This window comes from Corvus brachyrhynchos, unplaced genomic scaffold (assembly GCF_000691975.1).
Source record: "Corvus brachyrhynchos isolate BGI_N302 unplaced genomic scaffold, ASM69197v1 scaffold633, whole genome shotgun sequence".
Lineage (NCBI taxonomy): Eukaryota > Metazoa > Chordata > Aves > Passeriformes > Corvidae > Corvus > Corvus brachyrhynchos.
Window position 1 is genome coordinate 1,870,680 of NW_008237435.1, and position 25,654 is coordinate 1,896,333.

The window sequence follows — 25,654 nt, forward strand, 5'->3', positions numbered from 1 at the left end:
TAATATTAGAAGGAAAACAAAAAGTTAAGGAGAAAATAAAGTGTTCATAACCAACTTTTTCTTTTTACTTGTGACACCTTTTTAATTGCATTTCTCATGCATCTAAAACAACTTTATTATTATGCTTGAAACAGAATTGATTATGTACTTATTCCCATATTTCAAATGTTAATTTTTCTTAATTATGTGTGAAATGAGTTTATCTATGGAGTAATCAATCAGTTCTGTCTGTTTGTACAGTTCACATCTGTGATAGTAGCCACTTTTATAAATAAGATACAGTAAATTCCATAATCTGTGAAATAATTTTAGCCCAAATGAGCATTTTGTGCCCTTCTTTCATGGAGATTGTTTAAAACAAGGCACACATGTTTCAATAGTAACTGTACCCTTTCTGAGAGAGACAAGTTTTGCATACTCTCTTAAATCAATCATTCTTGCATATTTGAATAGGGCTGGGTACAGCAAGCTGAGCAGCTAATTTAAGTCTAGCTCTTTCTTTTCTCAGGATCAGGAACTTACATTTTCTCCTTTACCTGACTTTTTTTTTTTCTTTTTTTTTTGCTTTAGTCACAAGTTCCTGTAACATTCCTTACAGAAACGCAGCTGCTATCTATTGAAATATGAGTCATTGTTCATGGATTGCATTTATAATCCACCCTACTGGTGAGATACATAATTGTATTTGCCGTATGTGAAAGCAATTCCAGTACTTTTTACTGAAAAAATGCCTCCAAGTGTCTGCTTGGCTAACCAAGCTTAGCCTGAGCTGTGTATTTGGGAGCAAAACTATATCTTCTTTGATACAGCTGTTGATTCCTACTAATGCGCCAATACTGGGAATTTTAAATGTGTATACAAACAAACAGGCTTTTTGCCACGCTCTTTTTTTTGCTACATCCATTTTTTTCCATACCAGGTTTTTGGCTTTCATCTGACATAGTTCTACTGATTCCAGGAAAGATATATCAATCTATTTCAGCTACAGATCTGAACTTTAATTCTCTGATTATATTTTCCCTCTAAAAAATGAGATTTTTTTTTTCTGTTCTTGACTCAAGTCTTATTTCATTCTAAAAAGGTGAACTTCCTATTGGTATGATTTTGGTGTAGGCTGCTTGTCAAGCTCTGATCTCATTTTCTCATGGCATTTCTTCGCCTGAAGATTTATTCATAGGCTTTCCTATAAGTAGCTACAGATTTTTAAAATGTCAGGAGAAAACCTTCAAGAAGATCTCTTCCTCTATTAACAGAAATTCTTTGCTCAAGTCCTGTGTCAAATTGACAGGGATTGTAGTACTTGTCATATCTAGTGTAAGTAAGGGTGAGAGTTTTGGTCCTCTACCCTTCCCTGCTTTTTTGGAAACAAATATTCCTTAATAACAGTTCTAGGGATCTTTTGCTCAGTGCTGTGTAAATCACCTCAATCTTTTTAATAGGATTTTGATCACATAACTTAATACCAGAGGACAGCTCTCCTATGTTGAATATGAGTAGGTCAAGGCTTTACATTTTAATGAATCCTTTATGCTTATTCTGCTCCTCTGCTGTAATGATTCAGGGCATTAATATATCATGTTGCCACCTAACCAAGTATACAAGAACAGCTTTGTAGGGTTGATGTTTTGTATTATTCCATGAATCAACTTAGAAGAGGTTGCCACAGACTCTGCCAAAATCCCTTAGGGTGACTTGGAGTTAGATTCTCCAGGGCTTTAATCTGCAGAGTGTTGAGGAGCTTAAACATTCAATTGGAACCCACTGTCCACCAGAAGTTAGCAAAATGACACTTCTAGTTTGTTCCTGTGACAGTGATGTATTAGATGTAGTCCTGTGGGGATTCAGGTTTCTATCTAGTATCTCTTCAGTTTTATATTCAGATTAAACAGTAATGATGTAAACCCCTTCCCCACTGACTACAAAGTATTGCAAGAAAGAAATATTACTTACTTACAATATTTATATATATATATATTAGGTATACTCTTGTATGTGAAAGAGGATTAAAGGTACATCAGAAATTTATTGAGTATATTTTTAAGACTTACCCCTAATAAAACTGGGCATTCTTACTTCCTAGCAATCTGTAAGACAAGCATGCATGGTGCTACAGAGAAACTTTGTGTCAGCATACTAAAGAAATCTGCGTTTTCTGAGAGACAAGAAATTCTCTGTTGTTCTTTTCAAACATCTGTATTTTTTAAAGCAAGCAAATTGCATAGCCCTAGATGTGCCCTACAAGGTTACTTAAGGAGGATGAAAATGAGGAGAATGAAAGATAAAATCACAGGACCACAGAATGGGAAAGATTGGAAGGGACCACTGGAAGTCATCTAGGCCAACCCCCCTGCTCAAGCAGTGCCCACTAGAGCAGGTTACTCAGGACTGTGTCCAGACAGCTTTTGAATATCTCCAGAGAGAGAGGCTCCTCCCCCTCTCTGGGCTACCTCTTCCAGTACTCAGTCACCCTTACAGTAAATTTCTTCCTCATGTTCAGGTGAAACTTCCTGTGTTTCAGAAGATGAGTTTTCCATATTGTAAAAGATACTTTGTTAAGTAAAATAACATTGAGTCATCATTTCATCAGAAACATTCTTGTCTTTTTCGTGACAAACTATTAGATGTGCACCTGCAAAGGCAGTCACATTTCTCCCTAGTTAGTGATGCAGTTTTCCATTTTTTTACCAAAGACTAACATCTATCAGAGATCACCAAAGGCATCAGTGTATTACAGATCTCACTGTTCTGAGGCACAGCACTTAATTTTCCTTTGGATAAACAAAGCAAATAATGGATAAATACTGTAGGATCAAATGTCTTCAAGCTATCAGAATTGTGACTGCGGGCTTTAATTCACATCAGAAGTGGAAAAGAAACAAGAACTAAAAATTGCAGCAAAAGAATTTTATTTGCTGATGAGTTGGCAATGAGAGATTAATAACGCCACTGACAGTGTAGCATCTTAGAAGGGTTTTTTGAGAAGAAACACTGCCACTCAAGAGCTTGGTTTAAAACACTCAGAGTTATTCAAATAAATTATTTAATGAGTGCTTGTGTCATAACTAAATTAGAAGTATTTTCTTACCTACATTGAGGTGAGGTGAGCATAGTACTGCCTTACCCTGACTATAACAATACACTGGATTATTGCTGGACAACAGCTTGCTGCTGTGTTGCAGTTCCAGACAAAGTCTGGCATGCAAATGAACTTGTGACATTGCCTCCATTTTAGTGCACAGTTGCTGCTGTATCTGCAGAGCAGATTCCTTAGGGAAACAAACAGCCTCATTTTATCCTTAAATTTAGGGTCCTGGATTCTTTGGGGATAAATATTCTAAATTAACTCTGAGGAAGCCACATGACTGTTTGCATAACAGTAAATAATTTTTAAGCAGGCAGTACTTTCAAGGCTAGTCAGCCAATTACTGTATAAAAAGGAGGCTTAAAAAAAAAGGAAAGCATAGTGTTCAGAAATCTATTCTTCTCATCCATTGCAGTCTTGTTTATTGTTTTTAGATGCTGATACAGTAAGAGTGGGAAAAATATGAGGACCTACAGAACAGTTCTTTCAATGTCTGGAGTCTCTAGCAACTTGTTTTAAAAAGACAGAGAATAATAAAAAAAACCCCAAATTAATAGACAAATTAAATATTTATTGTATATTTGGAAAATGCAACTTTTTTCAAGTTTTAAAGAAAGTGATTCATATCTTTCCTTAAGAAAAAAATGTTATTTTAAAGTGAATGCCTTTCTTCAAAATTGTTTTTGTACTGGAACGATTTGCAGTGGTTTGAAAATTAAAAGTTCAGTCTTGGCTGTAGATAGTCCTGTGTGTGTGAGATCTGGGCCGGGTAGAGACAGTTTCTATCCTGATCTTGCCCATTTTTCTGCAGGTAGGCAGTGTCCGGTCTGGCATGTTGGAAAGGGAATTGCCAACAGCCTGGCTGGGACACCCTCACTCTTCTCTTTAGACAGCGAGGACCTTGGAGTACTCTCATTTGCAGCCTCACATCCTCACAGTCTGAGACAAAACCTGCTCTGGTAGAGCTTCTGTTTTCAGAAAAAACCCCAAATTTTTCCACTAACTTCAGTGAGAGCCTGAATACTTTTCAAAATGTGTCCTTTTTGTGGACTCATTTGCTCCACCTAAAACTGTAAAAGGGCTCAGCTGTATGGAGTTCTTCGCATTAAGCAGTCTTTTCCTCCGTGCCTATTAAATGAATAAAGATGTTTTCTTTGGCCAAGAAATTCTTGTTTTTACTTGTGTGCTTTCATATACTTTCAAGGTCAGTTGGGGCTGGCTTGTCTGAGCTCACAAGAAGTTTTTGATTAATTAGCAGAATTCCATTTAAAGAGGTTGCTAATAATTGGTAAGGACAAATTAAATCTTTTTAAAGGAAAAATCACTGCTCAGCTAAAAACAGAGAAACATTTACCTTACTTCACTCAAAGATAAACTATATGCTTCAAAAACGCAAAGGGAAGAACAGTGTTATTTATGTTAACTTACAAATCTAAAAGATCAAAGAATTTACAAATAATTTTAAAAAATCTCTTTAGCAATTTGGTTTTATCTCATATTTATGTTATTTTAGTGTTTTAGACTCTGTAAAATATTACAATAACCATAATTATAGTGAAAATTAAATTTTTAACTGGTTCTGATTAAAAGCAGGTAAACTTCTTCCTGTATCATGGAGGAATTTTGGTTTGATTGTCCAGGTCTATTGATTTCCCACTTCAGTATAAATCCTTAAACTGATGCAGCCATAACTTCTCAAGATCAATTCTTTATGCTTAGTCAAATTTAAACAGCTCTAAACATTTGTTTGTGAAGCTAAAAGATATTTAAGCCATTTAGAAGGAAAAAAAAAAATCATAGAAACTAACTCAGCTAAGACCTTTGGTCCCAGCTCTCTTAAGATCCTTTAAAATACCATATTTTTAAGAGATTTATGTTCTGAGACTCTCTAAAACATAACAGCAGTTTTGAAAACTTGATGGATTTGGTATGTAAGGACAAATAAAAATCACATTGAAAATGTTGATTTTTACCATCTTAGGGAAGCCTGCTTTCCCATTTCTTCCTCTGCCTAATACATCAATAGCAGCACCTCTGTGCTAAATATGAATATGCATGATTATTGATAGAGATACATTTTAATTTATACAAAATCTTCAGACTGCTTCTCAGCATTGCAGTGTGGAGACAGCTTGAAAACATAGTATCTGTGACTCCCTGGGTCTAATGAGATAGTGTACTCAACAGCATTCCTGGAAATATTGCCATCCAAACAGGATGCTTTTGGCATTTCCATGCCAGCCAGGGAGATGAGGATTGGAAGGAATAAGTCCCCAGAAGCATCTTCACTTGCAGCAGTAGGAAACTAATCTTGTGGGATCAACACAGAAACTGTGTGAGTCTCAGAGGCTCTCTTCCTGCCCCTTGGAGAGGGTGAGCAGTCTTCCCAACCTTACTTTTTGCCACCATTACCACGCTCTTGCTGGCCCAAACCAAACTGGACATGCTTACCCATGCTAAGCAGCAATTTACTTCGAGTGGGGTCCTATTTACCCCCATGAGCAATGGTTTTAGGAACCTCGTATCTGTCCTTTAAAAATTATGACCCTAGAGCACCAATAAATCAACACATCCCATCCTACAGTTTATTTCTAGACATTCTTTTGCAACTGAGGAGGAAAACAGAGATGTCCAAGATAAGCACTTTATGGGAAAACAGCAATTTTATCAATATCTCAAAATATTCCTTACATGTAGATAGACTCAATGATCTAAAGGTATTTTCCAATCTAAATGGTTCTACAATTCTATGAATGCAAGTAAGATTTCTGAAACCCAATTTAGTCTACCCTCACAAAGTTTATATCCAAAATTTCATTTAAATCAGATTTCACCTGCTTGCACATGTGTTTTTAAGGACAGAAATCTTCATTCTCCTAAGGTCTTTGTCCCACTTCACAGAAATTGCTGCAGAAATTTACTCTAGAAGAAAGCCATTCCCCCACCCTGCTGCTTTAGTGCCTTATAGGGTTTGATTCAGCTTATAGGGACAGGATGAATTTAGCCCAGATGAACAGGATTATTTATGAAACAATTCATATGCTATAGCACATATTTTTTGGTTGTATCTATAGCATGTGAGGCATTTCTCTTTTACAAGTAGTGCCAATACCACTCTCGAAGTGAGCTGCCCCCCATTTTCTACTATCAAAGACCAGAGAGAATATACAACATACTGAGAGCACTAAGGAGGTAAGATTATTGCTCTTTTACTATCTTTCACATTATTTGTTCACTCCTTTGGGTGTCATGATTTCCTGGGCAAATACTCTGAAAGTCTCCTTCCCGAAAGCACCGTATTAATCTTGCCAGTGCTGCACTTCTCGCATCTGCCAAACCCAGCTTAATTTCTGGTTAGTATTCCCTTTTTTGCAGCATTCTTTCACTGCTCCAAGCCACACTTGTGTGGGGAGTGAATAAAACTGGCACAGGTTTTGCACATCTTCCCCAGAACTGCTGGCAAGAACACAGCAGTGTTGTTTCCTCTGCCCCTGGTTGATGCTTTATGATAACTGTGACCTATTGCTTCAGTAACTATGGTATAAGCACAGGGTTGCTTGACACATTCCAGGGTTACTTCACTTTTCACATTATCTTCTTCTGTTATCTTGGGACAGCTTCCTCTTTCACTTGCACTGCTGTAAATTGAGAGTTATTTCTACTTTCTAGTAGTGTAACTGAGTAAAGATTGACGTTTCTCATGCCTGGCTTGACTCCTTCACCAACCTAGTTTAGTCATGCACCTTCTGATTTTGAGGAATCTTTTGGGCCCACATTGGGTCATCCACAGTCATCATTATGGGTTGCATGAGCATGCTTGCAACTTGGCTACCACTGCAAATCTTACCTGTCAGTGGGCAACCTCTGGCCTTTACAGGGGGGAGGGCAGACTCACTTCTGTTCTGGATGCTGTCTTCATCATGCCAGAGCAGGAACAGCTGGGATGGCCTCCAAGTTGGGCAGAGTCGAGGGATCCAGCCCAGCCTCCTGTTCCTGTGCAGCACTGTGTACACAGCAAAGGGACCTTTCCTACTTCACCACTTACATTCCATATTCAGTACCAGTTATAGCCAGTTTCAGCAGTACTTTCAGTGGAGGGCTCTTGTGTGTTGACACTCCATATCAAGAGGCAACCAAGTTCACCTGCTTTGTGTCATTCAGAACTCCCCTGGAAAGATCACAGGATTACACAGAGTCACAGAATATTCTGAGCTGGAAGGGATCCATGAGGATCAGTGAGTTACCCTCTTAAGTGAATGGCTTGTCCAGGGACCAGCAACCTCGGCATCATTAGCACCAAACACGCCGTGACCAACTGAAAAGCATAACATCTACTCAGCTTCTTCCCACTGATCCCAGGGGCCTCTAATCTCCCTGTGTTTGACTTTTTGTTGTCTGCAGGTACCAGATCCATCTTTACTCAGTCAGTCCCACTGATTGAAAGGGACTAGTGCTAGCTCTGCTCAGCACAGAATAAAGACTCCGGCCATGCACAGCTGTGCAATTTAGGTCCTTCTCAGTACTTTCTTTACTTATTAAACTTTAACAGCCTTGGTGTGGCAGGAGTTCAAGTCTACTAGCTTTTAGTATCTTTCTGAATATTAATGTCCATTTTCAGCCTTGCTACACAGGAAAATGTCCAGTAAAATGCGAACGATTTGCAGTTGTAATTTCTAACGTACCAGCTTTTCTCGGCAGCTTTTTAGTTTGCTCATTCATTCCCATTTCATTAAGAAAATCTTCAAAATAAATTTCATTGTGTTTTTTATGACAGTCATCTGAGACAAAATTTTGAAAACTTACAAACATCAATTCTGAAGTGTACCCAGGGGTCTCATTTGCCTGCACATAAATGCTACAAATATTCTGTAAAAGCACAGAAATGTTTGGAGTTGCACGTGTGTCATTTATTGTGAGCCAGCAAATAGGCAGTCTGAGAGAGGGTCACACACAGGCATGGAATCTGTCCCTGCTGCGATTTTGCCCCTAAATAAAACACATGCTGGATTCCATAAATCACTTGCAGGATCTTTGCATAACAAGTGGTGTATGTTATGACTGAGGCCTGACAGGCAACATGAAGACAAAATAAGCAACACCATGATGAAATTAACAATTAATTATAGAGCAATCTTTTCAGAAGTGTTTCTTGTGCACTTAGTCCTAGTCAGATTAGTAGGTAAAGAAACTCATTAATATGTTTGCTTTTGTGAAAGAACAGGAAGTATGTGATTCAACTGGAATCCACAAAAGCTAAGGAAAATAAAGTTAAATGAGGAGCTCTCTCTGTAAAGCTGGAATCCAGATCTGAGTTTGAACTGCCCTAAACTGAAAGGATTTTGGCCCTCAGGTGATTTTGATGTGATGCATATCTTGAAGGGAAATTTTCTGCCCCATTTACGTACACAGCTGGATTTAAATCTACACTCAGATAAGTAATTCATGGCCATTTTTACTATTAAACCTAATACTCTGTGATCACTTTTCATTTATAGATTACTGTCAGTATCTCTTATGCTGCCTCTACCAGATTCTTTGTTGGGATTGGATCATAGATATATAGCTGCATACATTATTTATGCATTCTTCTATAGGCACCCAAAATCCAGTGTAAAACTAGAGATACGTTAAGCAGTCTTTCTTTTTTTTTTTAGGGATCCATGATAATCTTTTGGATTTCATATTTCAACAGTTATGATAACTTGTATACCAGGTAGATCCAATACAGAAGATATGGCAGTGTAGAGGCCTGCCAAGCATGGTTACCAAGCCAAAAATCTGAATTTTCTACTGAGAATAGCAGATCTAAGTTTGATGATTGTCTATGATGATGAAAGAAAGTCTCTTTCTTTCTGAAAATTGATTGATAATCTCAAATTAAACATTATTTTTATGTCCTTCTGGGTAAAAATTTAACACTGTTCTCATTAAATATTTCATCACAGTTCACTGGACTTTTATTTGATGAATTTAAAAATAATACTAGGAAAAAAAAGACAACAGTAAAGAAAAGTTAGCTTATTCCTAATAGGGTGCAAACTGAAAGATGACTGTATTTTAATCATGATCCTGATTCTTAATTGCTAAATAAGAAAGCTCTGTTGTGATTTTTTTCATGCAATTCCAGGTGAATACAGGAGTATAAATATAAATTATTGTCTACATTGTACTTCAGAAAAGAATAGCTAGAAGAGAATCTTTTCCTAATAACATATCCCCCATTGAATTCTGTTCAAAGCATCCTATTATTTCATGGAATCTATATGTAGATATTTTAAACATGTGCATGGAAACCAGCAGAGCCAATGAGAAGGTAAGATATGGGATCAGCCTATGTTAGTGTTTGACAGTGTTTTCTCTCTTAATCTAATTTCCTGCCCATTTTAGATCTTCAAGTAAATGCTATGGCTCATACACTAGTAGACTGCCCAACTATTTCTCTGCCTATTTGTGCAGCTCCCAATGATAAATTAACCATGAGCTTTTTTTCTCTAAATTCTAAGCAGTTTGGAGCACCTTCATGCACTGGTGAGAAGTGAAACACGAAGGAGCATCTGGAACTAAACCTGTAGCTGTGATGTTGATGTACAGCACCGTTTTAGCAACAGTGTCACTTTACGATACAATACACTAGTGGAAACTGCAAGAAAGAATGGCTACTGGAGCTCATAGTCTGGGAAATTATCTGGGAGTCCCTTCTGAAATAACCATTCCCTGCCTTTACTGGTCCCTCTGAGTATTTCTACTGTGAGTGAAGGCAGAACCAGGAAGCCACCATAAAATTCATTTCTTATTTGATTGTCATTCAGAAATCAAAAGTCAAAAGGTAATGGACTAAAAAACTAGGATTTTGTTTTTTAATGATGCCGTGCTATTTGAAATTATATGTATAAATTAATAAATCGAGCAAAATGCTCAGATTCAGGGCATCAGAGTCCCTGATGGTTACAACAATAGTCCTCTATTACCAGGCATGTTTAGTTAATTGGTTTAAAACCCATAGGGTTATTTGTAGTTTCAGTCAAATAGCACTAATCCAGATTCAGGTTCATGGGCTAAAGGATGGGAATTGGTCAACTTTCATTTCCAAATCATTAAATGGTGTTTTGTTTGTTTGTTTGTTTAAATAAATCCAGTCTACCACTGGAAAAAAAAAAAAGAAATTAAATAATTATTAACTTTTTTAACATGCCCTTTAGAAATCCATAAACCTGCTGATGTGACCAGTTTCAACAAACCAAAACAAAGCATATGCCCTCTCAAAATGTTTCTGAGTCACCCAAGTATTGCTGACTTGCTACTTGTTAATGGTTCCTATTGCTAGTGTGGAGTTGGAGGGTGCTCTAATTTAATGGGGCAGAGCCAAAGGTTACATTAGCCTGGTGTGGGCAGACATGGAGTTCTCAGATAGAGTTGCTGGGAGCAGACAGAGCTGAAAGGAGCACCTGGTCTGGACTCCCAGCAGTGCATTAGTTAGAAACAGGAGAGAGAAATAATTGCAACACTAATGAGCCCCAGGTGAAAAGACCATTCAGCTAGACATGGGCCTTTTTTTTTTTTTTTTGAAAATGAGAATGTTTTGATTGATGAGCCAAATTGTTTGGAATTCCTAATTGTTAATTGCAGTAAAACACAGCTTTAGTGTTCATTGCCTTTAAAACTTAGATTGCTCACTATTAAAAACCCATATAATGATTGAGAAGGAAAAAAATTCCAGACACATACTGGAAGTCACTTGGTGAGATAAAGCTCTATATCATATCCCGTGTTTGCTGAGTGTTTATGAGTCAGAGTAGTGCAGTGGGATTCCCTGAGACATAAAATGGCTTATTAAGCACTTGCAATACAAATTTTCATATAATTGCTTCTTCTGAGAGTTTGGATTCCTCTTTTTCTTTCAACCAAATTATTTTTTAGTGTGTCATTAAAAAGTGCTTTTGATAGCCACAAATATGTGTATTAAATTACTTATGTGTCAATGTAGACAGCTTTACTCAATCAAACTATCAGTCTACTCCACATGTTTATGTATGGTGAGTCTCTGACTAAAACCAATGGTTGCTACTCTTTGACACTTTTTTATTCTTTTGGTTAATTTTATGTACAATTATTTTAGAATTGCTGGCAATAAAGAAAGGTGGAAAATAAATATTCCAGCAGAGGAGACTATAAGAATGGATTTTCATTCATGAAATAAGAAAATGTCATATTTGTGTATCCTTATTTTTCACCGGAAACACTGTCATGTAGCTTTTGGCTGCTGAGAGGATCCATATTTGCTTAGATATGGGAGAGATTTCAATTTTAATCACTGTGGTGGAGAATTGTGTAAATCTCTATTAATGCCTCAGCAGAGTCACAACATGTCACTTCACAGTACGGGAGCTATCCAGGTACATCTCTGGAGCAGAGATCAGGACCTGGCCATGGGTTTGTTTTCCAGTTTCCCCAGGTGAACGATCAAGCCAGGGCTAAAATGGACACTTGCTTTCTGCTTTTGCAAGGGCCTAGCTCTGAATCAATGAAATATTTTCCTGATATTGAAATACGCAGTATTTCCCATTGTCTGCTCTTTCTGACTTAAGGCTAACCATTTGCACCATGTTAAACTATGTTAAGAAAAGTCTCCTTGAAATACAGTGAAAGCATTAAACATGAAAAAAAGATTTCTCATTAACTTTGGTTCTGAGCCAAATTATGTTTCTTCTAATTCATAGAATAATTTCACTGTCTGTACTTTAGTACAGAGAGAGAGCTTATTTTGATTGTGCAATGAACTAGAACTTATTCAATATGGGGCTCATGTCGTCATTGCACAGTTCCTTAGTGCCATTGAGGTAGGGAGATTTATGAGGGCTGCCTCAAAGCTGGTAGGTGTCACAGTTCTACAATTCTGTTTCTATGATTCAGTTCTTGGCCAATGTTTTTTCAATGCAGTTGTGAGTGGCAGTGGAATAACCATGGCAGAATTCACACCTGGACAGTGACACTTCAGTGTCTGCTGGCACGAGGTGTCCCGGTGATAAATCAGTGGAGCCCATCGTTGCTGTTGCAAATGAGGAAATGGAAACTAAAATCCTTAAAATCAGAAATTAAACCTGCGTGGGACTGGGCAGATAGGAATTAAATATTAAAGAATGCCCACAATGAAATGTCTCCAGTGTGAAATTTAGGTCTTTTGCTAACACCAGATCTAATCAATGGGAATAAACTCGGGGAAATTCACTTTGTATTCAGCGAGGATAATCCATCATGATTCTTATAATAGACTGCATTCATTATGAGTGGTTTGAAAACAGACTGTACCATTTTTAGATAGAAATATTAGGAAATGCACCTGCTGATAAGGCACTTCAATTTAAATATGTCAGGGAGCTTAAACAGGCAAAATCAGAGCTATGAACCATCTCTATAATACAAAACAACTTTCTGGTCTTCGCCACAGGAGAATAGTGACCATACCAAGCTTTACTAACTTATCTAGCCTATTCAACCAAAAACTCAGCTGCCCGACAGCTGTGAAAGATCAAGCTCATTTTTTTTTCTTGACATTGAATTTGAAGGATGAATCCAAAGGCCTAACAGATCCATTCTGTTGCCAAGGGTTTGGGAGGTTTTTTTTCCAGTTGATATAAGTACACATTGGATCTTCAGAAATTTCTCATTACCATGATGTCAGTCAGCCAAAATATAATCTGCTCGGCAGCAGAACTGTCACACACTTTCTCCATTTCTGCACCAGATGGATGGGTTCACAATAAATTCTCATCTTGGTCCCTGGACTGGAAATCTCACATAAAAAATGACTTTTTAAAGGTTTTTGTTTTTACGAGGTAGTTCATCCCAGTGAGTTTCTAGTTATCTTCCATCCGGAACAGAATTGCTTGTATTCACAGTGTTCTTCCCCTCCCTACCCATGCAAAACAGCAGCTTGCTCCCCACTGCGAGCACTAAGCTATTTTGTAGGCTCTCTACATTCATCTGGCCATTTCAGGAAAAATTTGCTTTTCCCAAGAATATTTGTCTTTACTTACATCCAGGCTCGTTCCCAACTTTTATTGTTTAAATTTTCAGCTTTGACTACATTACAGCTGATGATTTTGTCTTTCTCATGACAACTTTGGATGAAAATCCCAAAAATGAGTCATCTGAACCAGATTTGCCCTTGCTAATTCACTGGCTGCTGCACAGAGCTGGTTGATGAAATCTGACTGATTCAGATGTTAACTAGAGGCAAAGTACAAAGCTAAGGATTTCTGGAAACAGGGATTTTATTTTTACATTGAAGAATCTTCAGACAGATGACCAAAATGTTAGTTAAATTAAATCAGTTCGTCTTATACTACCAATTAAAAATTCACACTGATAACTGTATCCTGTTAGAAGACTAGTGCTCACATTTAGCTCACAATGATACTCCAGGGAGCCAGCAGCAAACTGCATGCACGCTGCTGTGTCAGGGAATGTGGCACTTGAGCAATGAGATAGGAGATAATGTAAGACTAATATAATTTAATATAAAAAATGATCCTATTAGAAGCATGATGAGATCTCAGCACCCCTGGAAATGAGGATATATATTTACATAGAGTAATGATATGGTCCTGGCTGCTATGTTATACATCTTAATTAGATTACCTATTGCAAGAAGAATATTGAAAATGTTTCACTGAAGGATGACAAAGTGGCTAGCAGCTGGGTAAGTAAGTCCAGGCGCTGATTTACATCAGAGGTGGATTTGAAGTTTTTTTAATCTTTAGCTGCATGCATGAAAGTATGTTGAGCATTTGTAAGATAATTTCAAAATTTCCAGGTTTAGAAATTTGAAGTAAAATTCAGGATAATTTTTTTTTATAAAAAACTGCTTTTACTTTGTTTTCATTTGTCTGTTTATGTATTTTGTGCTTCTGTAGATAGACTATTTTACTTGAAATTCATGAAAGTGTTCTAAGATATAAAATTCATGTGAATGGTTATGCAAGTACTGCTGTCTCTGGAGTAAAAGTTGTTTGGTTTGTTTTTTTTTTTGGTCAGAGCAAAAGAAAGTTGATTTCAATTTCAGCAATGATGAAACTTATTTTAACTTTAAATAAATATGCATAAATATGTGTCTAAGTGTATATATATGCGTGTGTGTGTGTATGTGTGTGCCTCTGTGTGTACATCCAGGACAAATTTTCCAAATGTAGGAACCCAAGTGAGTGCTGTGTAGGGGTGTCAGAGTGATGTAACTGTTTTTATCAATCCATCTTTCCCCAGGGGAAGTGCTGTATTTGTCACTGGGCTAATGAACACTGTGGATGTGTATCCCTAACACCACCCACTTCCCCATCAAGCTCCTCAGTGTTCTGCTGTGGAGACATATCTCACACAACTAAAGGATACTATTTTCTCTTAAAATCCTGAAGGAAAAGTAGGCCTAGACAAAACATCTGAGCTTTTTATAACTGTGGAATTTCTATATGGGGGGGAAAGAGCTTTGGCTGTGTACACAGATTAAGTTCACTTATGTCTAAAAGTGTGTTTTCCCCATAATGAAGATAATTAGGCCTCTATCTTTTGTTTAATGCCTACATGAACATTTCAAATATAAACATTTTCAGCAAAACTCTATTATTTAAAATCCAAAATGCAACTGATAGTTAGAAAACAAACTTGAACTAATATAAATTAAGATCATAAAATCAGAAAGGAAGGAGAAAAACGTCATTTTAAAAGATAATTTCTCAAATGCAAAAGCCTCACCTTACTCATACTTATTTTAACTGAGCAGTTAAAAACACTGTGATACAACCTTATTAATAAAGGAAAAACAAAGTCATGGGGACTTCATAGATGGGTATTTAACAGTCCTTGTCTCAGACATGTACATGGGAAACCTTCAATATCTGCCATGGACACAACTGTCATTATTTTTCTACTTAACAAGAGTTCGCCTAATCAGGAGCAAGCTGAAAAATGTTTTTTTCCAAGTTGCTGTAAATAGAGGGGTCAGGGAGAAGGGCATAATTTTCCCTAAGCGCCTCCTTCCCTCCTTAACCTTGCCCCAGACTGTTGGGCGGTTTACAGGAGTTCTGGTTCTCCTCACGCTCGACACAAGGAACTGGATGCTCCCACTGCACTTCCTATTATTACTCAGACTCTATTTTGCTGCAGGCACACAGTTATAACCAGGGAGATAAGATGGGAAATTATTGAGAGTGCAACAGCTGCAGCCTCTGCCAGGGTACTCAAATTTCTGGTGACTAAGTCCTAGGGAAGACATTTTTCAGTCACTTAAAGATAACAGCTACAAATGTGATCCTCCCAATTTGTCCATTTGGAAGTCAATTTTTAACCTTTTGCTTGTAAAAGTTCTCTAAAATTAGTGTCTAGGTCTGCTGAAGGGGACAGGAAAGGTGGACCAGTCCGTGAGAGTTAACTCTGGGAGTTAACTAAATGAAGGGCAGGTTTTCCAGGGGATGGATTTAGCTAGAGCCCCAGCCCAAACAGAGAAACCATTAGTGCGTGGGGAAGGAGAATACTTTCAAAGCTCTTAACTGTAATTTTTATACCTAAAGATGAGTTCACTTTTTTGCCATGGGTTTGGTTATGCTGACTCTTGTTAATCTAGATGCAACAGATCTTGTTTGAGGGACTTCTGACTGAAGTCATCTGCCTTTACTGGGAGAAAGTGAGAGGAACTGGCAAAGGAGGGAAGTCTTGTATTTTCTGAACTCTGCACCTTCAAGTTTGGCCTTTATGAATGGAGTCACAATAAACTTCTCCTTACACTACTTTTACTCCCATTCCTTTAGCACTAGTAAGAGAATTAATAGTTCTAAACTCCAAAGTGAATATTTGGCTCCCATAAACACTCTTTTTAAAGGACGTGATGTTCGTCATTCTGTTGCACCCCAGTGATTTCACAGTAAATATCCTTGGAGGCAAGTCTGAAAAACATTTGCTCATTGTATAAGTCAGGAATTTAACAACATGTCTTTTGCTTCCACAGGGTTATTCTGTGACAGGAAAAAATATAGAGATGTATTAGGAGAAAGTAATATGCTAGTCAGGTCAAAATGTAAAAATCTGTATTTGAAAGGGTTTTTGTACTGATTCTCTTCTCTAAAACCTTGTTCTACTGAGATAATTCCCATCCCAATACATCTAGTAAAGCATATCCTGAAGCGCTGAGCATTTTTAAATATGGACATAAAAATTAATTCAATGTGGAAATCCTGATGTCTGTCTATTTATTTTAACCAGATTGATATAAAAAATTATCAAACAGCACTGTGACAGAGAAGGTAATCTTACTATGAAAAAACACCATGAAATATTTAGAAGATGTTTAGACTTCATTTCAACCAAGTATGAACTAATCTTATGAAAATACCCTGACCCTGCTTATACCTTATATCTCAGAAGGAAAACTATTAACCTATTCACACTCCTTTACAGTGTTGGTCATCATTCAAAGTGGTAATTTAATTTTGGATTTATTGGTTAATATTATTATTACTTTTAGGAAAAATAAAGTGAGCTTGGTTCGGCTCGCCCTGAAATTTTATCTAGTTCTAATTTCAACTGTTAAATATTGCAAAGTAAATATATTTTTATCACTGCATTTGGCAGTGCAAAGAATTCCCAGTCAAAGTTGGAAGGAATCAGGATAAAGAGATCTGTTAGGAATGCAACAGTTTAATCTTAAGAGTATTTATATGGACTGGATGTTTAATATTACATTTTATAGTTAGTTGCTCATATGCGCAGCACAGTGAAAACCTTTTATGATAGCCCATAGTAGACTATGCACAGGGTGACTCAACAAACATATTCAAATGGTTTTGTTCTTTGTGTTTTGCGGTTTTTTTATGAGCCTGCAAAGTGCTTAACCCTCTTTATTCCAACAAATGCAAACCCTTAACACCCAAGACCTGGGTATTGCTAGAACATTACTTAAATAAATGCACATTGCTAAAAGTCAAATGTCTAATAAAATGATAACTTCTCAGCCACATAAAGGATGTCCAGCTCTAAAGTGAAATGCCAAGACAAAGCTTATAATTTCTTGGCTTTAGTTTGTCAATCCCATGCCAACTACCTATTCAACAGCTGTCCTAGCTCTCTAGGATATATGTAGGATACTTGCATGAACAGCTGGATAGATCAGAAATGTTAGGTATTTTTTTCCAGTTTTTCACAGTAAGGTTTTTTGATCAATACACTAGGAATATGAAGCACATGAAGCAACAGTTTACCTTGATGGTCAGCCACAGACTGCAGAATCTTCTGGAGGACATTGAGGCAGTGCTAAAGATCAGCCTGCCTTGATAGCAAATCAGTGCATTTTTGCAAAATGACTGAAGACATCTGAAACTTTGTTCAGCACTTGTTTTCCTTCCCCCACTCTGAAATGATATCATTTCATTCTTTGCACCTAACAGACAGGGCATGGAATTTAAAAGATCAGTGGAAAAAATATCCTACTACTTAGAATGACCACAAAACAAATCTAAGCTACCTTATACACAAGAAGTTGTAAGGAACATAGGTGTGTGACCTCTGGAGCGCTCTTTTGAGAAGGCCTGCTGTGTTCACTGAGTTTTTGTCTGACTGTGTCCAGGATCTGCTCAAATGAAGCAGGTTACAGCAGAGAGGCTTCACTAGCCCTGTTTGTTCATCAACTGTTAGCACAAAATTTCTGTACCTGGGCTTTTTATTAAATTTAGCACTCACATAGTCTTGTTCTGCTAATACCAGCCTTTCCATGGCATGAGATTACAATGCAGTGCACCAGGGAAGAATAGCTAAGAACAAAATTTCTCAATTTACCTTAATACCTTAACACATATTTTGTCATTCATAAATGACCAGTGCCCTTCTGAACCTGTCATTCCCCAAAACCAAGAACCAGAGGTGTGCATGCAAGTCTCCTCTGCAAAAAGGAGAAGGAAAGCATCTACAGAAGGAAAGAAAAGAAGAACAAACCACATCACTTTGCTTACAGTTCTTCAAAGTGTTCAGACTGTATGACTGACCTGCAGGTGTGTAACATTCTACCTTCTGGGATATTGGTTCCTTGATTGTTCAGACTGGGACTTTGGTGAAATGCCCTATAATGCCCACAGTTTGCAGACCACCTCACCTTGAGTCTCATCTGAAATGCCCTATAATGCCCACACAGTTTGCAGACCACCTCACCTTGAGTCTCATTCCAGTGCACAGATCAGCCCATGGCTTGTATGAAACCAGATTCCCCTGAGACTAAAAGTACTCCCTGATTCTCCACTCCAGGGGCACATATCTGAATGTCTACCTGCCCATCATTCTCCCAGTTATCTGTGGGCAAATTGGAGTGTAACAATAGAGAAGAGATGTCACCTTCAAACTTGTAGTGCTATCTACAGTAAATCACAGTGCATTTGCAAATATCTGTGTTTATGCATTTATTAGCTCTCATTAGTGCTTATGTGGTAGGGAAGGAAGTACAGTTCCTCAGAAATTCCTAACCATAAACCAAAGGCAGTATTTCCCAGTCTCCTGTCTAGGAACCATTAATCCCCCATGCAGTATTAGATGTAGTGTCAAGCTATAAAAAGCATAGATTATTTGTGTTTATATGCTCTAATATTTAAATCTATGTGCATTTCATGCGACGGATTGAGGAGCAAGGTATGAATAAATTCTCTTCTGTCAGAAATAGAAAGCAATGTATGTGGTGTCATAAAAAGAGAACAAGTAAGTATGATGGCTGGGAAACAGAAATCAAAGTTAGATTAAATATTAACTGAGTCATTTTATTCATTCCTCTAAAATTATACTGTCAGTCCTGTGTAAGGCTGAGAAGACTTGATTTCTGTCCTAAGGACCTTACCTTGTAACCAACTGGACCAAGGTCAGCATAAAGGCATATATATCAGAGAAAAACTAATCTTAGCAGCTTTTAAACTCCTTTGAGGGTTTTTTTTTTTTGCATTTTCCCAGAACAATGGTCTGGTGTTTTGGGGCTACAAGCAACTTTCTGTAGAGGAAATTCAAGGAAGATAGACCCCCTTCTTAGAGAAGAGAAGAGAAGAGAAGAGAAGAGAAGAAGAGGAGAAGAAGAGAAGAAGAGAAGAAGAAGAAGAGAAGAAGAAGAGAAGAAGAAGAGAAGAGGAGAAGAAGAAAAGAAGAGGAGGAGAGAAAAGAGAGAAGAGATCTATTATGTTTGGGCATTAGCCCAGGAATATGTGGAGGAGGACACTCATCCCAGAATACACTTCAGGCACAGCCCCTAAATCTCAGTAAATTGTATCTGGGTTCTTACTTTTCTCTGTTGTAAAATAGGCTTAATTTTAAAGCATGACAAAAGGTCATTCATCATCTGCCAAAAAGCACTTAGTTATTGCATGGCAATAAGAGAGTATGTGCAGAGTTATTGGGATGGATGATTTTATTGGTGTGCATTTTTTGCATTTTGTACAGACATAAACCTTCAGCAGAATCTGGAGCAAGCAAATTTTTCCAATTTAGTCAAGGGAATGGCTATGGTTCATTTCACAGGAGCTTGAGGATCACACAACTGTAAAGGATACTACCATTCTCCAGACTCTTCTCAGTACAGTCTTTCAGTTTAACTTCTCTTCAACACCTGCTGTAACAGCACTCAGAACAAGCCTTGAGGCAGAATATGTGTGTAAGACAATGATTTCCCATATATATAAATGTGGGAGCAATTCTGATTCATATATTGCTTTCTGTTTACACTTATTAGGCAGAAAGAAATCCTTTGAATTGCTAATTTTATTTCAACAAAGTTCATCACAAGGGAAGACTTTAATGTAACACTTTACATGCAAATTCTTTTCAGACCATCTCATGTGGTCTATAGGGCCACAAATATCACAACGATCCCTTCAGCTTCAAGACTGATGAATCTCATCTAGCACTCCTAAAACCCATCAGCTGTTTTGAGACTATTTTATTAGTCTTTTAGTAATTACTGATCTCTCGGAAACACACAGGACTTCTTGATTACTCTGAACAAATCCAGAGACATTGGTATGTCAGAAGTAAAATCTTCAGTGAAAGCATAAACCAAGCACTTTTACTTCAGGGTGGAATTTTAATTTATTATTCCCTCTTCCTGATAGCTTGGCATTCTCTTTGCTCAGAGGCTGTGGAAAAATAGTCAGAAATCCTTCCAAAAATTATCACTTACTAATAGCTCACATCAAAATATTACCACAGTACATTCTGGGAATTAGGCCAGCTAACAAAGTCTTTACTTAATTCATCATTTTATTACTCTGCCACTTAAATGCCACTTAAGACTTTAAAATAGTTGTTGAGACTGGTAAGTTTATTGTACATATGCATATCTACTACTCTTAGCTATCAGTACTGGGAGTTTGTCACCTACGGTGAACCTGACTGTTGTGGGTGTCACCAATGAGCCAGTTCAGGTTTTCATGCTTTATCTGCCTTCCTCTGTGGCCAGTAGGTAAAAGAAGAAAATTATTCTGATCCCTAGTGATTCAGCTACTTCAGGACTAATTTTTTGGCTCTCATAAAAGGCAACCCTTTTGCAATCTCACCCTCTGCAAGAGATTTTATTTTGCCCATCTGAGTGATATTGTCTGTATGCAAGGGAGTCCCACAGATTTGTCTGAATGAACTTTCCAAAGCAGCCATCAGATAAGAGGCATGAGCAGTGACCATTTTCACTTTCAAAAGGATGTGTGGTCTAGCCCAAGGGGTTTTGCTTTGAATGCCGGGCTGTGAATGCCCTCTTTAGGAGTCCAACCTTACTACAGCTATGTATTGAGATGGACTGTAAGGACAGGATTATTCTTTCCCAGTGGAGATGTCTACAGATCAGATGCCTTCATCTAAGTTGTGTTCAAGATTCCCATTGTATTCAACATTGAGACACCAGTTAAAAGAAGTGATTGTTGCCCTGTAGTCAGCATTGGTGCAGCCTCAGTATGAGTACTGCCTGCAGCTTTGGACTTGACAACACAAGAAGGATATAAAAATACTATAATGTTTCCAAAGCAGAGCAAAAGGGTGAAAGAACTAGAGGGCTCGAGTTATGAGGAGCATCTGAGGATATTGGGTTTGCTCAGCTTAGAGCAGACTGAGGAGTGGCCTCATTGTTCCTACAAGTTCCTCATGATGGGGAGCAGAGAGGTGTCAGGTGATGGGACTAAAGGGAATTTCTTAAAGCTGCTCCAGGGAAAGTTCAGATTGGATGTTTTTCACTGAGAGGGTGTTTACTTGAAGAGGCTCCCCAGGAAAGTGGTCATGGCCCCAAGTTTGTTAGTGTTTGAACAGCACTCTTTTACCTAAGCTTTAACTTTTAGGTTGCCCTTGTGGAGTCAGGAGCTAGACTGGACAATCCTTGTGAGTCCCTTCCAACTCAGGATGATTTTATAATTCTATGCCTGGCACTTTTAATGTATGGTGAACTTCAGCCTAAAGTAAATGGTTAAAACAGATTGTGCTTCTGCCCAAGAATTGCCTGTTTCTCTGCAATATAGAGCAAAAGGAGAGTACACTACATGTCTGCATTGCAGAGTTTTCAACTGCAATTAGAAATATATTCATGGAGAGTTATAGCTAGTGCAAGAGATTTGACTTCTTCCTTCAGTTCTCAGACTTTTTTCTTTTTTTTCTGGAAGTCCTCTTCTGCCTACTCCATGGATGTTCACTGCTGCTTGACAGGATTTTCCATTTTTTGTAAAGTACGCTTCAGCAGAATTCCAAGGAGAAGGTTTGTGATCAACTCAAAGTTGGTTCAAATTAGGGACTCACAGGTTAATCTGGACAATGATATATGTATTATAATTAATTTATTATCTTGTGTCTGAATTATCATGAATAAAGACTATCTAGTTTAAAGGAGGGAAATCAAGACTCAAGAACTTAGAGGAGTGTATTTGGAAAAGAATATAACCAGTATTGTTTAAAATATATGTAAAGTTACATCTAAAATGAAATTCTAACTTCTTGTTCACCTCTACTCCTGTTCATGTCTGGACTGCTATCTGAAAGACTGGGTTTTGGGTATTCTTAGATTAAAAGACATAAGTTTAGTTTGATTTCTTGTTTGTTTCTTCTTTAAATTCATAGGCTGTAGCATTGATTGTTGTGTGAACAAGTCTATATTTTAGAAAAAGGAATTCTTCCCATATACTTTTAAACATCCTCAGCCTCTTTCAGAAAATATTTTGTATTTTATGGCAAATACCTATGAGGGTGACAGAGCACAGGTTTCACAGACAGGTTGTGCAGTCTTTTTCTCTGGAGATATTCAAAACCACCTGGACGCAATCCTGAGTGACATGTCTAGGCTACTCTGCTTGATGACCTTCAGTGGTCCCTTTCAAATTTTGTGTTTCTATGATGGAATACAATTCCAAATACAATTTTGGCAGCTCCCATTTTAAGTCACAGCGTAACACCTGCCTGATAGATTATGTTCAATGTTTAGGCATCTTCAATGATTTTGCACTATGTCAATTTTTTAATCAATCTTTTTAATTGTAAGTATTTGACAGAAACTTTTTCATCATGTGTAGTGACTTAAGAAGACAATCTCTTCCTGGCTTAACACATCTTTTTGTTTTCCTTGACAGAGTTTTAGACTTATTTACTCTAAAGACCATTTTGGAAAATGAAGATTGTTAAAGGCAAATATGAAAGCTTGAGGGAACTTGTGGAAAATGTTTATGCTCTTGAAATCTTCCAAGTGCAATATATTTCTATCAGAAGGTGTGGTTATGTCTCTGTGTCACTCCTGTATTCTGCAGTCACAGCACAGATTGTACAGCATCGTGCTCTGGACAGGGAGATACAATTTCCTTCTTACACCTTTTGCCTCTTTCATTGTTTGATTGTAATTAAATTAGAGTTCCCACTCTCAAAATGTACAATTCACCCTTAAAAGATTATTTGGCCTGAAATTTGATAAGCAACATGTTGTCCAGGGAAGAGACATGCTTTGCTCTCTATGAGATATTGGTTTGTGCAAAAGCAAACTAGGTATTTTCATGTTCATATTTTCTGGTTCTCTCTACTAAAAAAACCCAACTGTTTTTTTTCAGCAGCAGAGTACATGAATGAAAGGGAAATCCTTGTTTAAATGCTGAGGGGTTTGTGCTGGGGACAGAAGTTTAAAAAAATCAGTAAGTTACGTTACATGCAAGCTTGATACCCTAGAACTGGTATAAAGAACAGAATTTTAGTGTATATATAGTCTTAATTATGACCCTTTAACAACTGACTGATGCAGTGACTCTGCAATAACTATTTTGCTGCTTATGGAGATTTGAAATGGACACAGCACAACAAGAATTTATGCACTGTTGGATAGTTTCCCTCTTACCCTTTAATGTCTGTTTCAGTATTTAATTGAGAAAACACTGTTATTTTTAAGGCTGTTGCATGATAAAGAAAAATTTAAGAGGGAACCAGTTAAATGAGATACTCAGATATCTGCTCCTCCTTATTTCAGAGATGATTGATCATGTTCACCTCCTTGGGACAATGGTCCTCTTACATGCTTTCAGTTACTTTTCCTACAAAGTCCTCAAGAATTTTCTTATTCCTTTGCTGAATTGGGCCCCTAGTCTGTCCTTATCCCATCATATTCCCAGGCTTGGGAGCATTTAATTCATGCATCAAATATAACATTTTTGCATACAAAACCAGATCTTTGTAGGTACTTTTTTACCTCTGTGAATTTTCTTTGAAACAGGAAAATTATTTCCAGGAGGTTTTTTTCCTTGAGATAATTCTTTCTAATAGCTAGTGGCCTAAAGAATATGTAAGTCATCAATATCATCCACCCTGTTCCCTTACAGTTTCTTTCTGTTACTTGATACCTCTAGCTCTTGCTGAAGGAATCCTTCCTCTGAGTTCCTCTCTTACTGATTCTTCTCCTCTTTGTCTGTGATTCCTTGTTCTGCAACTTCTTTCTTGGGTCTTGGCCAGCTTGCTCCCCTATGATCTTCTACTTTCTCTTTCATCCTCATCCCAGACTGACTCTGACTCTGTGACTGCAGATCCACTGACAGCTATTAAATATACAGCAATGCAAATCAAACCCCATCAGGAAAGCCAGCTAATTATGTACTGACTCCCTTGCTGGTACCAAGACTCAGTTTCTCTCATCAATCATCCCCAGGGCTCTCCTGATTATTAACTCCTGTTGTGTGTAGTGACTCTCCTCCACGCCCTCTTCGCACACTCTTCCTTTAACCTCTTATTAATTTGCTGACATCTTCCTTTTGAACATTGGCAGATTCATGGATCCTCTATTATTTTGAGCCAAGATGCAGAAGTTCAGCTTGATTTACCATCAACCTTCTTTTGCCTGTTTTAAATCGACTGCTGCACTCTGCATTCTCTGTAGTTTCTCACTTTGCTGTTAAATCTTCCAGTCATTTGGAGACTTTCCCTTGTATTCCAGTGTTGTGAACTTTCTTCTGCCTTTCAGGGCACTTGGTAAGCTTGTTGTTTTGCCACATTTCTTCTGGTTATGGCTAAAATGCTGTTTCATTCTGTTGCTTTGTCTATTTATTTCCATCAGTCCAGGTTCCCCAGGACAGAAGTTGGTTTCTCTTGTCCAGCAAGGGGTCAGACTCACCCAGAGCACAAATGTGAACCAAAAGGACTCAGTCTGTATTAGGCCAAGTCAAAGGCAGCTGCTGATGGGAGCTCTTGGCAAATTTCCCCAAACACAGCAATATCCTAAAGCCGGGATCTGCAGCTCTGTGGCTGTGAGGAGCCTGTCAGTTCTCACCTCGGGCAGATGTGCAGCCCTGGTGACCCATGAAGGCTGTCCCAGGGCTAGTGACACCGGGGTTTCAGAGCCTGTAGATCCAGGGTGGGCACACCCTACTATGTGCAGGTGCTCCACTGCAGAGCTGCTGCAGGAGCACCAAAGAATCCCACAGCCCCATGGCTGAGCTGCTCACCAAAGTGTAACACATGGGCCCTGCATGTGATTTCCCTCAGACCCAAGTTTTGCCTGCTCAGCAGTAAAAATAAAATGGACAGTTTCAGTAACGGCATGGCCTGGAATGAATTACCAGGGAATCAAACACCATATTCATTTATTTAAGAATGGCATAGTCTAATTTTTAACTCCCTGGGAAACTGAGAACTTGGGGTTTTTTTCCATCATAAGCAAAATAGTATTATGCAAAACTTGTACAGACAACAGATAACTCACTTTTGCATGACTTTTGATTGTCACTCCAGGTGTCAGTCACTGCATTTCTACTGTGCTTATTACAGTATTGTAGAGTTATTACATTTTCATTCCAAGAGTTACTGAAGAACATTTGGTTTTTTATCTTTTCTTCAATCTTCTTTTTTTATCTTTGTTCAATGCAAGAAGCAGATATTGTGACTTTGATGGACATTTATTGATGGCTGATGAATTCTGCTTGATATTATTATATGGTTGCTAATATACAAATTGTGTTAATGCTGGCACCAGTGTACAGCTTTTGGCAAATTCTTTGTCATACCAAGGGATAAGAATTAGGTAATTAAATCTTGAAAGATAACAAAAAAAAAAAATTGAAGAAAACAACT

General features: G+C 37.7%; 1 long non-coding RNA gene across 1 annotated transcript in view; it reads left to right on the plus strand.

The window, feature by feature from the left end:
- The first annotated feature begins 13,504 nt into the window (after positions 1-13,504).
- The window catches only part of LOC108445974, a 27,630-nt gene continuing 15,480 nt past the window's right edge, over positions 13,505-25,654 (plus strand). The window contains exon 1 of the long non-coding RNA XR_001861069.1: positions 13,505-13,781. This is a non-coding gene — a long non-coding RNA (uncharacterized LOC108445974). The remainder of the gene's footprint in view (positions 13,782-25,654) is intronic.